Consider the following 15,055-nt stretch of genomic DNA (forward strand, 5'->3'; position numbering starts at 1 on the left):
CATCCCTCAGCTGATACAGAAGAGGCGGGGCTGATTTGGTCAGCTGATGCTATCAACAAGAGATGGGGGTGCTGAATCAGTCAGATGGCATAACATCATTCTCCGTTATTTGACCTTATAAACCAGGTCAGTGGGATGACTTAATCACCCTTGGTACACGCACAATGGCTCGGCATCCAAGCAACAGCAAATAGCCGTCGCTAAGGAAATAATCCAAATAAAAATCCGCTCCAGGGTCAATCGTTTATGACTACTTAATCAACAGAATCACTTTTGATTGACGCTGTCAGAGAGGAATTGAGAAGAGAAGATTCATCACGTGCTACTGTCAAGTCAAAATGACTTCTTTAACAAATGACTTTTTTTTTTTTTTTTTAAATCGCAAACTCCTTTTAGGTAGGATACTTTGTCTTGTAGAGTCTTATACTCCCCTTTTTTAATTGCATCCTCCTCCTGTTGCACATATTTACTCCAGCCTGCTTCCTGTCCATGACCCCTAACCTTTTAAACCCCGCCTCCCCCCAAAAAACCACAAACAAAAACTGCATCACTCTTTGCCCTTTAATTCTTCCCCACTCCACCCCAACAATACCGCTTCAAACACCCCCCCCCCGCTGCCGCTGACACGGTTAGACGCCCTCTTGCCAATCCAAACCTTTCTAGGTCGGGTCAGAGGTCATGTTGGATGCAAGGGATTGCCTTGTAAATTAGTTCATTACAAATCCCTAATTACACAATTGTAATCTTTGTCAGGGTGCCCGTCTCCAGTTCCGTTGGCGCGGGGTGAGCGCCAAAAATAATAAGCAGATGATGAAGTCAAATTTAGAGCTAGATTAGTCAGGATGGTTGGATTGGAACGGTTTACAAAGCCGCCATTGCAGCATTTCCAACAATCTCCAAGGGCTCGATTGTATTAATGATGTTAGTTTACAACTAGTATGAGATATCAGTCGGTATCGACCCCTTCCCCTCCACTGCCATTACAGCAGGCCTGCGTTTATCCTCCAAGAGTGTCATTGACGGCCAGTTAGAGCCTTTGTCGATTTTGACCCGAAATCAATACGATGCCAGTGCTGACGCTGCAGAACGGCGGCCAGACAAGAATCAATGAGTCTGTTAATGGGATCAGAACCCCGGCAGTTGCCATCACACCGCCAAGGTTACAGTGCTCACGCGGTGGGGGGGGGGAGAAGGCGTATTACGTTCAAAAAACAGCGTTGGTCTTGAAAGACCATGTCCGCGAGAAAAGGCCGTTGAAACTTTTTGTCATAACCTTGCGAGTGCCATTCACGCCATGTATCTGTTTTCTCTGGTGCTTCTAAATTGGGCTGTGCTGTTAAATGCTTTATTGGATATTGAGCGCAAATGTTATTTGCTGGGCTAATATAAACGCTTTTCCTCATTTGGAAGCGGATTCCATCCATCCATCTTGTCATGAGCAAAGCAAAAACACTTGGGAACCATTTGTTTGATTTGAAAAGTGACCACGAGGCTTTCTTTCTGTCTTTCTTAGAAGTGCTGTCTTTTGGGTCGCCGTCCGTCCAAATCCAATACAAGCAAGCAGGAGTTCCAAGTGATCGCCGTTGCACCTCGAGATCGAAGGTGAGTTTTTTTGTTTTTTTTTTCTTTTGGGTCTTCGATGCTCTGTTTTCGTTTGTTAGTCAATGTTGCCGTTGCAAGCTCTCAGCCAACAGGTTAACCAAAAACCAATATGGCAACTAAACATTTACGGACATCGCATAATCAGTCAAAAGTGTTCGAGTCAGTGTGCCCCATTCTGACTAAGCTGGAGAGGATCAGCCCTACAGCCAGGGAGGAGACCAGCCCACATTATGTTTACGTTTCGAAGACAGTATAAATGTGAGGGCTGCATGTTAGACCGTGCCCCTTTTCTGCCCTCGCCCGTCCGAGAGCATTCGCGAGGACGGAAAAGCTGCCCGGATCTGTTCTTCCAGATCTGAACTTCAGAGACGGAAACGAAAACTGACGAGAAAATTCCTGTGTGACTTGTGTGAGTCTTTATTTACATTTGATACTGTCTTGGAAGATAAACCGAACTCTCATCGAGTAAGTAGTTGTTTTGCAAATTGCTAATTGGGCTTATGGCCTCGAGACCTGCAAAACGTCGCAACAATGGCTTTCAACTTCTTGATGGTATTGGCAACGAGGCTTGCAGCAGCATTAAGAGGATGAGCTTGGAGCTTTTACGTTGATAGGACTTTTATCGTCGCTCCAGGCATCCTTTAAAGCTGACTGTGCCTTTTTAGATGTCTTTATTGGCGAAAACGACATTCGTTTTTCTTTTTGTCCTGCAAGATGTGTGAACATTTGATGTGTTGATGATAAATAAGCTCTCCAGACATTTCTGGTCAAACGGTAAGTAATTGAAACGACACAATGAATTGATGATTTATCCCGCAGCAAATCGGTTTATTGCGACAGTGGTTTTTAAATATGTTAATCGGCTGCAGTTTAGCTGTTATTTTTATTTGTTGCCCTGTAAAACGTTGTGAAATGGGCCGATGTTGTTAAAAAAAGCTTTCAAATTTAATATGTCTTGACTGATAAAAATGTTGGAAATAATGAAATGGAAGGTAATGGTCGTATAAAATTGTGACTCGGGGCAGCGTTTTAAACGGAGAAGCGATTATTCCAAATCATCAAGCTGATGACTTTGATCCTGATGGCAACGCTAACATTCGGGGCGCCACTGCCTCACTTTACTGAGCTCAAATGCTTCGGTTCCGGCTCATCCCTTAACACTCGATCCAACTCGCGAGAGCGACAAGTCGAGCGAAGGAATTTGGGGTGGAAAGAGAGGGAAAGCGGGAAAAAAAAAACAACAAAAAAAAAAAACCCAGAAGGCATCCGAGAACGGGAGTGTGGGCGTTTTTATTAGTGTCATGAGAGGAGAAATCAATAAAAAAAGGTGAAAAAAGCCTCCCCGCTTTTAAAAGCTTCATCACGGAGGCAATTAAAGAGGCCTTCTTCAAAGAGTCTGTCTAATCAGCGGTTAAATAAAGATAGGAGCAGGCGGTGCTTTGGATGGCCCTGCTCCTGTAATCTAACACCTACTGCCCTGTACTCAGTGGCCCCTTGAACCCAACGTGTGTGCGTGTCCGCATACACACGGCCGTGTGTTTATGTGCGTTTTCTCCTCTTGCACACATGTGGCTGCACCGAGAGCCCGGACGTGTTTCTGACAGCTTGTATGTGGTTAACAGGCCCTTAAAACGCAGATTAACCCGTTAAGGCCTCCACTCCTTCCCTGTCAGTCTGACCTCTGTCTAAACCGCGCGGAGACAAAGCAGATACGTATGGCGGCTTTCTATATTGCGCTCGCCGGGGGACAGTCCACCCTCTGTATCCGTGACCCTTTCCGTTTACCTGCCGCCTTATCTGCGGCTCCATAGACTCATTCGTCATCTGCGTAGGTTCTCACCGTGATAAGGCGCCTGCCGTTGAGTCAATACTCCAACATTTGGTCTTTCTTCGCTCGCCTCTCCCTGCTTAAAGAGGCACCCGTGTGGACATAGCAGATTCCAGCCAGAGCAATGAGTTTGCTTAGGCCACACAAAAGAGCAAGTTAGACATGTGGATTTAAAAAAAAAAAAAAAAAGGCTCTTTTACGCAGTGTCATCGCGTGTCAGTCTTGCGGTGTTAAAATTCGACAGGCCGGTTGCTTTACCTGGACGGCGGTAATCATATCAGACATCATCTGAGGTCTGACTTTATTGCCTCGATGGGGTAAGACGTGGCTCGGTTGTTTTAAATCAATCGGGAGATGACAGGTGAGCAAATATACGCGGCAACATTCCTCTTCCGTTTTAAGCTCGCTGGCTTTTTGGCTGCAAATCAAAAGTTGCCCAATCAGCGGTGAGTCAAGACAAAGTTTACAATCGTCACTCAGTGTAAACTCAGTTAATTAGCGGTGTCATCATCACTGCGTGAAATTGCCTCATAGTTGAAAATGTGAACTTTGTTGTTGTGGACTAAAAGGTCACAACATGTATTCGCTTTCACAAAGGGATAATGCAAATGTGTTCTTCTTAATGGTGTTTTTAATGTCTTTCTATGGGATTGTTGACATTAAAGGGGGGGGGGGGAGTCAATCCAAACAGATTTTTTTCAACAATGTTCTATGCAAGCCCACTCGTTGAAACAAAGCATTCTGATAAATATTGCGTTTGTGGAATAAGAGTTAATCCATCCGCTTTCGCCATCCCTGGGGGCGGCCATTTTGTCACTTCTGTCGACTGAAAATGACATCACAACTTCTCAGGGCTCAGGTAACGACCAATCACGGCTCACCTGTTTTCTGAAGCTGAGCCGTGATTGGTCGTCACCTGAGCCCTGAGTAGTTGTGATGTCATTTTCAGTTGACAGAAATGACAAAATGGCTGCCTTGAGTGTTGGCTAAAAACAGGTGGACTTTGCTGCTTAACTCATATTTCACAAATGCAATATTAATCAGAATGCCATGTTTCAACTAGGGGCCGTGCTGGGAACATATTCTTGAAAAAAAACGTGTTTGGGTTGAACAGATGGAAGCTCATTTACTAACCGGGCACCCGCCATTGGATCGGCCAAACGGGCAAAGTTGTCGCGCATTTATCAACACACCATTCGAGGCGAGCCACGGACTCCATGATTGTGACGTGAAACGGCTTTATAGCCAATTAGGAATCGACCCTTCGTTTTCGAGTGGTTCAAATGGTTGTGTTGAGTGATTGTTCAACTTGCCTTCCAAGTCATACGAAAACCTTCTACTATGGTAGTTATTTTTGTCTTCCTTTTCTGGCCGTCTTCACGCCCTGTGGCGTCATGCTGCCTCTCACAGGTCAGCCTTGGTACTATGCCAGACATCTGGTTTGAGAGAGAAGAGTTGTGATTGTCTGTGGCGACGTGGTTACTTTTGTGGTGTGCTGTAGTGGTCATCTTGAGTAAACTACACGCGATGAATTCTTGGGGTTCAGGATTCGAACCAGCGACCCTTCGGTTACTGGACGCCTCGCTGGACCGACTGAGCCGCAGCCGCCCTCATGTGTGACTAAAAACCACCCAAACTGTTCCCGGCTGCTGTTCCACCATATTGTCACAATACGTCTTTGAAAGCGGAGGTAAAACTCTCGACACGAGCAGTCCCGTGTTGACCATTTAAAAAAAAAAAAAAAAAAGATTACGGGTTGAAGGTGCTTCCACCTCGCCTTCGCTTTTCAGAGCCAGGGGGGCTTGAGCCATGTCTTCCCTCCAATCTTGTGGCTCGTCGCCCAACTCCCTCTCCCTCCTTCCCATTAACCCCTGTCACCTGGCGCCTCCCGGCACGTCCCTGTGCTTAAGCTAGCATTATCACTGGGGCTCATTAGGACAGCATTAGTGTCAGAGATGGACACAGTGATATGGCGCCGCTGCTCGATCAAGGAAGCCAGAGAAGACACCCGGAGCCTTTTACAAAAAAAAAAAAAAAAAATCTTCTCTAGCTTCAGCGGCTCTTCATGCTATTGTTCAGCGAGGCCTCGGTTCTGACACAAAGGGTCAGAGGTCGCCCGTCCAGCGGAGCCGTCGCGCTTCTTCATCCCCAGTGCACTGTCACTGCAATTCGCCAGTCACGCCGGTCCCTGTCGGCGGGTCCCGACACAGCCGTCACTTACGCTCGCATGCGTGTGAATGTGCTTACATATGCTTCGCTGGCAGAGCCATACGAGCGCTGGCAGCCCCTCGTCTACTTAAAAACCATAGCACCAGAGAGGACAAAGAGACTCTTTTCTTTCATAGCGAGCCAGTGTTATTGGAGGCAGCACCGGAACACGCGGGGACGGGGTCAAAACATTTATTTAAATAGGGCTTCTTGTGTCGTTACATCCCTCATCGCGGCTGAATATTTTGGACAGATTTGGACGTATCTGAGGGGGAAAAATACGCCTACGATCACGCAAAATTGAAGCGTGTCCTGACGCGACACACCGTCGCATTATGCCATTATTATTGAACTCATTCAAAGACCTATTTATGTCGTTTCACTGTCCAGCCATTCAATCCCAGGAATTTATTGACATTTTTTTTCCATTTTTTTTTTCCCCAAACGTTAGGGTAAAAGAGGGTCTGAGAATGCCTGGTACTGAATTAAGTTGAGACTGGTACAGATGGTCCTTGATTTACGACCAATTTATGACATTTTGAGGTAGCTAACGGCTAATGAAGTGGTTTGCGCAGTAACATCAGGATACCTCATTATGCAGCTACTAGCGCTCTTACTGTTTTAATTTCATTGTCGGATTTGAATTGACCTGCAGATGTTTTCAGACAAATATTTACTCTAAATATCACTCAAGAGATTCGAACCCAGTACTTTAGAATTGTGTTTGTCGCCATGCTAACCACGAGTCCGTCATAGAATTCTCGGCTTAACATTCCAAAGGGTTTCAGATCGCGATCATTTTGCGCCATTCAAGTTTGTGATATGCAGAGGAAAACAAACGAGATCCAAGTGCTTGGCCCTCTGACAAGTTTGCGTCTTTTCCACGTGAAGCGGCGCCGAGTGTGGAGCCAGCTGATAGCAAGCCGGTAGCCTTGGCCCTGTGACCCAGATAGCGCCACTTAGGAAACCACTGCCCACATTCCCATCGCTTGCAAATGGCCCCTTCTCCTAATCATTAACACACAAATGCAACCATGTTCCTATGCGCCTGTTTGTACGCGGCGCTCGACTCAAAGTGGTGAAAAACAACAGACACTCGTTCCGTGCGTAAATTTAGCAACCTTCACATCTTTACCTCGGTGTTCAGGGTGTGATCGAGTTCTTGGGAACATGTGTCTGAAGGGGTGTGATAGTCTATTAAAAACAAAGTGGTGGGACGTTGGGTAACCTCTCAAACAGTTAAGATACTTTATGATACCATAAGGCGTGTTTGATGTATGCGCCGTGTACACGTGTACGTTTCCACGAGGTCACTGCAGCCCAGCTTCCTCTCCTTGTGTTTATATCTCATAAAAGGACACACACACACACACGAGCCGTCAGAAGATTTTTCTGGCGGGGCCCCTTGAGGCTGCTCATTTAACAACCGAAAAAGAATGCGTGAACTAAAGAGAGTAAAGAGATGAAACGCCAGCAAAGATGTGACTCAACAGTATCGAGTGTTCAGGTGTGCATACGCCGAGATCAGAGGTGAGAGGACGAGCGTGTGTGTGTGTGTGTGTGTGTGTGAGGGTCCCCTGCATCAACGGGGGAGTGGTTGGCTTTACGCCTGTCAGGTAACTGGTGTCCTAAGCATGGAGCCACCTCAGGGAAGCCACCTGATAGGCTGCTTAGGCCCCAAGGAGACAGGTGAGGGTCAAAGGGCCCAGTCAGTAGAAGCATTCAACAACACTGATTATCCAAAAGGCCCCGCTGTCCTGTCTGTTTTTGAAGACCACCCCAAATAGTGCTCTATTTCTACATTGAGTCATTTTTTGTTTTTATTCATACCCAAAAAAAAAAAAAAAATGACATTAAAATTCCACCTTATGACATCTCCTGACATAAAGAGTGCAAGAAATACAGCGGAAATGTTGAATGCTGGAAGGATAATTTTCTATTAGGGATGTAAGGATTAATTGAAAATCGATTTGAAATCCATTCGCCTCATTTAATCGATCCGGTTAATCGAAAATCGCATTGATTAAATTCATCTAGATGGCTTGAAACGTTTTTTTTCATTCCAGATGCATAGCACATTTGGAATGTGTAGATTAAATTATGCTTTTGCGCCAAACATAATTGCGTATTGCGTTTGTGGATAGCTGCAGAACCACACTAGTGCACAGAGACAAGCACGGTAGCAATTTTTTAAAAATCGAAAATCGGGAATTGAAAATCGAATCGAATCGCGTCTTGAGTGAATCGTTACATCCCTATTTTCTATATTTGTCATCCTCACTATTTTTGTGGAATATGCGAAAAAATATTTTATGAAGCTTTACACTTTTATTTTTCCATCTCCCCTTGAACTTTTCCGCCGAGGTCTCCAGAAAGGGAGAAGCAGGAAGCCGTGTTCTAATAATATGAATGAATGAATGAATACCTTTCATACAGCTGGCTGTGTGCGCGTTTGTTTTCTCGGTTGAGTTTTATCGGGATCAAACAGCAGCGCGGGCATTAGCTGCAAAGGACTCTGCTCCTTTATTGACGCTTGGAGGGATAACCAATTGTGTTCATGCAGAACGCCGGCGTGTTCAAGGGAAAACCGCTAAGGCTAGAGAGGATTTGGGCAAGGGAATTCACCCACGCAAAACTCATACAAATCACTTCAAGGCAAGTTGCTTTATTGCCATGAGGGTACCACCACCACGCCCACTTCTCATTCCTCTGCTGATCTGCTGTAGGTGTGCAGATGACTTGCATCGTCTTGACGGCTCAGGGTGCAAGTGCTTGGCTCAGGCGCCGTTGAGTTGACTCTAGAGCAGGGATGGGCAAATGGAGGAATGCGGCCGGCGCCGACACACCGAGTGGCCCCTCGGTGAATTTTTCAAAATGAAAATGTTGACGTTGTAATAACAGCGTTCGCCACTAGATGGCAGACATTTCTCACCACCTCCAACCCCAAGATTGTAGTTGTGCATCAAAAAAAGAGATAGCATGTCATGCATTCTTGACAGGAACCACATCAGGTCAAGAAACTGGTCTTCGGCGCAAGAGAAGACAACGAAAGGCAGCTTTATGTCGCGCATTTCATCCGCAACTCAATGTGCTTCACACGGTTACAAAATCACATTTAAAGGCAGCATTCAAAGGCAAAATACAACATAAACAAAATAATTTAAGACATTTAAAAGCTAAGTAGGGAAATAAAAAGTAGTTAACTAAAATCACAAACAACGCAAGAGCATGATTTTGGAAAAATCTCAATCTCAAAAGTGCAGAAAAAGCAGCATTTTCCCACGTGAACCGTTGACAGTTCGTTTGAAGTGCATTTAGAGCTACTAAATTTGTATCCTCCAAAAACATGGATATAATCGATGCATAATAGTTACAAATGCTTGAGCCCTTGCTTCTTAATGTGGGGATTTTGAATGGCATGCAGGACAAACATAGTTTAATGATCAATATTAAGATCTTTTAGTTGGTTGACTTTTGTGAACATGTATACAAAATCAGTTCTTGCACTTAATGTTGGTTTGTTGTAGTTTTGTGCCATCTTTGAATGGGACTTTGTATGCAAGGAAAAAAAAATCATATGTATTTTTTTTATCCGCTTCAAACCCTCCGCTGTCGAAGAGTAAATCTTGAAATTGGGACAACTGGGAAGATGTTTTCAATGTCTGTTCTCTGATTTTTTTTTTTTTTAGGTAGATTGTTGGATCAGCTCCCATGCACCCTTGAGCAATAGATGTTTCACAGCCCTCTAGACCGTAGTACTCCACCGCTTCCGTCCTTTTAGATAAATAGCGGAACGTTTTCAACCACCAGCAATGAGTCAAGTTGCATTTGATTCCAGTGGCAGCGTGTGGTTTATCCTCAGGCAAGACGCCAAAACCTCCCAGTCTCTCTAGTGGCTGCATCATCACGTGTGAATTGCTTTCCTTCCATGGCAGCACACGCCACCAAGCACCATCGTAAAAATACTCTTTACGATGGACGTGCAAAATTAAAATGCAGGCCTTTTTAAAATGTTACTTTTTATTTATTTATTTTTTTAGGAAGAGCTGCAGGACTTCAGACGTAGCCCGGATCTATGACGGTTTACATTGTTTAACCAGGGCGGAGACTGGGTGCCATCCTAGTTTTTTAGTAGCTTGAATTTGAGAGGGCCTCCGCTCCCAGTCGAGAGAGTAGCCAGAAGTTAGATCAGAGATCTCAGCGCAAACACACAACAGATACGGATTAATATAATCCACCGTGCACAGACGAGCACAGCCGGCATATTTTAGGTGATACACGAGCCCCTTCCGAGCCTCTTCTGAAGTCATTCAAGAAAAAAACTCGAGACACGATAATTACACGGGGTGCCTCTTCACTTATGAATATCACAATAAATCATTCCCCTCATACACACCTGCGCACCTGAGCATCTGTCAGCACCTTATGCAATCGCACCCAGCAATTTAATAATATTACCCCCCCCCCCCCAAAAAAAAAATAATGACCAGGGACATAATGATTGCATGGGAGAGTATACTGGATTTCTTTGCATTTTAAATCACTGCCCTTGTAACATACAATATCTTTGAAGTGTCAGGGTGTAGGCGTTTACCTGCCAGATATATGGACTTTTTTCTTTTTTTTTTTTTTTTTAACCACACCCACTTCATTTTTAACACTATGAATACTGAGGCTTGACAGTCTGTTTGATGTGCTGAGAACCAACTCAAACGTAAAGCAACCCTCAGTTTTGATGCGTTGCCAAAAATCCATACCATTTCCTCACTAGTATGACCAAGCCCCATTTCCATCAAATACGACACTTCATTTTGTTACAGTACGCATCCCCCCGCCCCCATTTTAACTGTAGCATATAGTTTGTCTCATAAAAAAACAAAACAGCCGTGTTCAGGTGTAACGATATAAAAACTCAGACCAAGATAGGTCATTTCCAACTTTTTCCAACTCAATTTAAGGTTCTAGTTAGCTGCTCTTCTTTGTCACTGCCGTCGCCAAGATGGAAATCTTTCCCCGTCGGAAAATGCGGCGCTGATCACGACGGTGAACTGACCGCGGTGGACGTTGAGCTCTACAGGAAGACCGGCGCAGTACCACAGAAGTGTTTCCGGCCCCGGTGCGAGCGGTCGCGTTGCGTCGCGTTCGCGGCCGCAGACTATTCCACGCTTACCAGCCGTGGAGTCCCTGCAGCGTCTGGGATTCCGCCGGCTTGGCGAGATTGGATCAGTCTTGGACAGGAAATACCCCCTAACAAGCAGAGTCAAAATGTGATTAGGCTTCATTTTTTCCTCATGTCTGTTGGTTTTATGTGCGCCGGCCTGTTCGGGTGACTCACATCGCTCAGGTAATGACACATTATCCCTCAACGCACACACAGTAAAGCCCCTGCTACTTTATAGCCATGATCAAAAGCAGTAGTCGTGTTGTTTCATCACTCTTATCCACTAAATGAGGCCAATCATTGCGTTTTATGACAAGTCTCAAACTTTTAAGTCCAACTTGCTTTCATGGTTATCCCTCTGCCATGTTGGGTGCAGGCCTTCAAGTTCCCTTCACAATAAACCTTTATTTCCCAATCGTGCCTTTATGACAAATTGTCCCGGTAGTTCTGTTTATGATGAACTCCTAACCTGAGGCCAGCCGCGTATCCTTAACGAGGTTTCTGCCAGTTCGCTTTGACAGTCGAGTCTCTCCCGAGCCGGACACTAACGAGTCGCCGCACGCTGACCTCTCCGGCGGCTCAAATTAGATGTAAATTGCGCCTGATTTTTACGGGAGTCCCTAACGTGATCCAGATCCCCCCCCCTCGCCCTCGGCATCCCTGCCAGCGGGTCAACGCCGTGAGAACGTCTCGCTCCCTAACGACATTTGGAGTGGTCGATGAGAGGGGTCGCGGGTAATGGTGACCTCACTGGCCTACACTTCACTTCCTTCTAATTAGAGCGCCGGGCCAGATCAAAGGAGCCAAGCGTATCGCAGCAGGAGGTCGACTGAAGAAGGAGGCAGGCTAGTAAAGACCAAGGGGAGGCGGGAGGAAGACGAGAAGGCGGGAGGAGCCTTTTCTATAAGTAATAGTGTACGGATGGGGGAGATTTTAAAACGTTTTTTTTCATTAGTACTTGAGGTCAAGGGAGCACTCAACCTGTGGGCTGTGGGCTGGAACCTCTCTGGGCATCCGGAGTCCCTTTAAAGGCTAAGCGGGGGAGAAAGGTGGAACCAAGCGATGCACGCCTCACGCACGTTAGCAAAGCGGCGGCCCAACACACATGACACACAGCGGGGGATGTGAACGTCTTTGCAAGGGTCTCCAACATGTAGGTTCTTGGACAGAGTGTTTCTATGGTGTGCTATCGGAAAATGGTCTGCTTCGTCCGCAGCAGCATGTGTCGGGATTGCATCGGTTTTATCTCTGAACATATGGCAGAAATGTAGGCTAATGTGATACCCTTCAATGAGCTTTCATTCGTAATTTTGCCAGTGATCTGCTATGCAAATCCACTTTTCCCCCGGAAGAAGCAGATGCTAGGGCTTCCGTGGTGTTGGCGGACCCTCTCCGCTGCGCTCTAAATTGGGTGATTAGGACTAGAGTTGCGTTTATACCGATGCTGCCGTCGTAGGAACAGCTCCGGGAAGTCCGCAGTGCTTCGCTGGAGCCCGACTTCCGGGGTCTGGCTCTAATCGCCGGGGATAAGACCGCGTCATCCCTGTCACTCACCTGGATTTATCGGCAGGAAATCTGGGAAATGCCACGACATTCCAGCAGTGGACAAAGAGGGCCACAGTGGAACAGATGATGGGATTTGGCACCCGAGCGGAGCCCTATCGCACGCTTGTCAAAATACGTCATCTATCAAGATAGGTTTGGATTATTTGTACATTTAGCCGCGGCGGAAAAGGCCGATTTTGGCTAATCTGAGCCACTCATAAATCACAGTGATTAAAAACTTGTTTGTTAAAGTCAAGAAGCAGACCCTCTCTAGTCAGCCATGTCGCCCCCCTGGGGGCGAACCAGCGAACTATACAACCCCCTACTATTGATGTTGACATGTTCACTGACCTAGTCTATCAACACACACACGCACACACACACATACACAATTGGTCTAGCCCTTCCGTGCGAACAGGCTCTGATATCATTTGTGTCGTCTGATCGACTCTGATCCGACCTCGGTGTGTGTGCCTGCGTGCGTGCGTGTTTGTGCATGTATCCAGCTGAGGGAGCACTAGAACCCCCCCCACCCACCACGGGGCTCCCCAAACTAGTTTCTTAAAATGACCCAGAGCACTTCATTTCTTTTAATTTCTCTGCAAAAATAGACCCGCCAAGGTCACAATTTAACGTATAATGGTGTGGTAATAATTGAACCATATTTATTATAGAATATCGACTTGAAAAGTCGTATTATTGATACTTGTATCACCTCGTCATGTCTCGGCCAGTAAATATCCTTCAGTATGTGGATTGGAGTCATTCAGGTTTTTCGTCTAAGATGGGAACCCTTCTAACAAGTGGCCTTCTTTCAGGTACCAGAATAAGTTTGCAAACTGACTGACAGCTCTCCACACCAACTCGTTATGGTAACAATTACCTTGGAATCAATCGGGCAAATTCTAGCCCAGGGACTGAGGCCTTATTGTGCGACGGCGGAACACCGCGGCCCTCTTCTCATCTCCCCTCCCGACGCATCATTTTGGGCTTGACCCCTCGGGCCCCTTCAACCTCTCCGCTCGCTTCCTCGCTCCTAATACCTTCCTGTCTCCATTATTGGTCCGCCGAGGTCATGCTGTGTAAAGGTCGGGGTTTAGGGGTCGTGGCGTCACCCAGGCAGGACGCCAAAAATAGGTGGCGTTTGATTTTTTTTTTTTTTTTTTTTTTTTTTTTTTTAAACCCGACGGAAATAGCTGCGAGCTGCCCGCCCGCTGTGATTTATGACTTTGTGTCATTCATTTCCTTCACATAGAGACGTAGGCACGTATAGTTTGGAGAAAGTTCTTCTGTACATCAAGGAAACAAGCGGATACCAATTTATTGAGCCACATACCGAGGTCGTCGTTCATAACCGAAGGCAAGTAGGTCTTAAAAGCAGGAATGCGGTGATAATAGCAGTAAGGCGTGGTGGCCAGCCAGGTACAAAACGCCAGTGGTGGGAAATAACGTAGTAAAGTACAAATACATTTTTTCTGTATTTAATTAGATTTTTCCAGGTGTACTGTGCAGTGCACGTCATTTGTGGAATGATACTACTGTCGGTGTTACAACGGCAAAGTCAACGCAAACATTTTTTTTTATCAAGAATATGTTCTATGCGAGCCCACTAGTTGAAACGGGGCACTCTGATAAATATCGCGTTTGTGGAATAAGAGTTAATCCACTCGTTTTTAGCCATCTCCAGGGGCGGCCATTTTGAATTCTGTCGACTGAAAATGACATCGCAACTGCTCACGACGACCAATCGCGGCTCAGTTTCAGAAAACAGGTCAGCCGTGATTGGTCGCTGGGAGCAGTTGTGATGTCATTTTCAGTCGACAGAAGACAAAATGGCCGCCCCCGGAGATGGCTAAAAACGAGTGCATTTTGCCGTTTAATTTATATTCCACAAACGCAAAATCAACCAGAATGCCGCGTTTCAACGAGTGGGCCTGCTGGGAACATATTCTTGAAAAAAATATGTTTGGGTTGACTTCCACTTCAAGTAAATGCATTGAATGAGTACTTCTACTTTCTGTATAGCTTAGTCATGATTGATTTATTCATATTTAAGTGCATGTATGTCTATTTAAGTACTGCTCGTGAGGCCGGCATGCAGGAGGCCCGCCTGCTGTTCCAAGCGCCAGCCACGGTGCTGGAGTGCCGCAATGTAAATCAAAACGATGCTCGGCGCGAGCATAAATCACTCCCGCCCTGGACGGGGCACCGTCTGCAGGAGTTGAATGCGCCTGCATGGCGGGCCTGCATTCCCAAGCCGCAGCTCACCTGCGCTGCGGTTGGCATCGTGACGCTCAGCGACCCATCGGGGCTCTTGCTCCTCACCTTCCCTTGTTGCTGTTAACGCTTCTCCAAGCAGCTGCAACATGAGAGCACTTCTTAAGGTGCCGGTGAATGGGCCGAGTTGACGTACCTGGTTAACTGACCCGCAAGTGACAAATGGCGTGCGGGTAGCTACAGTTACCCGGAGAGCTGAGAGGAAATAGTTTACTTTCAAAGTTATGCACACCGAAGATTGACTGCCTCGGGAGTGTGTGTTTAGAAGTCTTTATCGGCATCGGGGCAGAGCGCACCTGAGACCAAAGGGCATTGTTAGGAAATACAAGATGGGAAATGGAAGGGTGCTTTTGTGATTACCTCCACCAAGGAAGTGTTTGTTAACTTTGGTTGTCGTGCAGGTTTATGTGAATCTTTCGTCAATCCGTATTCGG

At 46.1% G+C, this 15,055-nt stretch overlaps 1 protein-coding gene across 1 annotated transcript in view; it reads left to right on the plus strand.

The window, feature by feature from the left end:
- The window catches only part of eva1aa (eva-1 homolog A, regulator of programmed cell death a), a 202,070-nt gene that overhangs the window by 28,062 nt on the left and 158,953 nt on the right, over positions 1–15,055 (plus strand). Inside the window, exon 3 of the mRNA XM_086019692.1 lies at positions 1,514–1,602. The gene's annotated coding sequence lies outside the window, so the exon portion shown is untranslated. The remainder of the gene's footprint in view (positions 1–1,513; positions 1,603–15,055) is intronic.

This window comes from Filicampus tigris, chromosome 20 (genome assembly GCF_054856515.1).
Source record: "Filicampus tigris isolate MCC_2025a chromosome 20, RoL_Ftig_1.0, whole genome shotgun sequence".
NCBI classification, from domain to species: Eukaryota; Metazoa; Chordata; class Actinopteri; order Syngnathiformes; family Syngnathidae; genus Filicampus; species Filicampus tigris.